We start from the raw sequence: 1239 nt of genomic DNA on the forward strand, positions 1-1239 counted from the left end.
GCTTAATACGATTTCTGCTCTGGATTGAGGATGAGCGAGAAGAGTAAAGTCATGCTTACATTTGGTGGTGCTTACAGTGGTGTTTTGTTTCAGTCGTCCAAACAATTGGGCTTTTGTCCTTTTTCTTATTACCTGGGATTAGTTTAAAACGGGGTTGCTGATGTTCAATGGCATGTGGAATGATTCTCCGATAGAAATTGATAATGCTGAGAAAACCTTCAAGCTCCGAATTTCCTGGGTTCGGTGCTAAGCCTGAACTTGAAATCATATGCCCTAAGAAGAGGATTTCAGATTTTCCAAATTCGCATTTTGATGGATTTATGGTGAGGTTAAAGTTGCTGTGTAACCTTTCAAATACTGTGTGCAAATGATGTAAATGTTCGACAAGATAACAAAATGTGAATTCCAAATCCGCTAAAACCTCAGGCATGAAACGCTGGAATGTTTGTGCTGCATTACACAGGCCGAATGTCATATGAGTAAATTCGATGAGGCCAACAGGTGTTATGATAGCCGTTTTTGGAATATCCTGTATTCTGATTGGAATTTGATTATAAGCACGATTTAGGTCGATTTTGCTAAATATACACTTTCCATACATAATATTACTAATCGTCCGAGCATTTAGCGCTCTATTGTCCCCGCAGGAACGCCAGGAACCGTTTGGTTTGCTAACCATATGAAGTCGCGAAGCATATGGACATTTCGAGAAAACTCTTCTTTTACGGCTTATAGTTTCTCATCATTAAGTCGACGAGGTTTTGACGTGATAGGTAGACCACGTGTTTTGATGACATGTTCGGTCATCATAGATGAAGATGATGCAATTTGGTTCAGCTGAGTTATATCGGTAAAATTCAAAATCGATCGCTATTCGAATGGTGCCAAAAGTTGGAATTGGACTGTTGTTTGCTGCGAAAAGTACGGAAGAAGACCTTCTCAGGTTTTTGAAACCCGAAGAAGAAATTAAGGAAATATCTGCACCGGTATCAATTAAAAATTGGCGTTTATTCGAGCGATCTGTGATAAAAAGTCGGTTCGAAAAAAAAAACAATCTCTTGCAAATTCCTGAATTTGGTGAAACGTGATCTTTTTGATTTGTGTGAATGAACCGATTCATTCATATACCTTAAGGATAAGAAGTGGAGGAGGGTTTTGAATGTGGAACACAGGCGACGTTTCTGCTCGTTCTCTTACATCTCGTGGAGTGCGATTGTGTCTTACTGAACTTTTTACTGT

This window comes from Rhagoletis pomonella, unplaced genomic scaffold (genome assembly GCF_013731165.1).
Source record: "Rhagoletis pomonella isolate Grant_MI unplaced genomic scaffold, Rhpom_1.0 Rhpom_scaffold_00018, whole genome shotgun sequence".
Lineage (NCBI taxonomy): Eukaryota > Metazoa > Arthropoda > Insecta > Diptera > Tephritidae > Rhagoletis > Rhagoletis pomonella.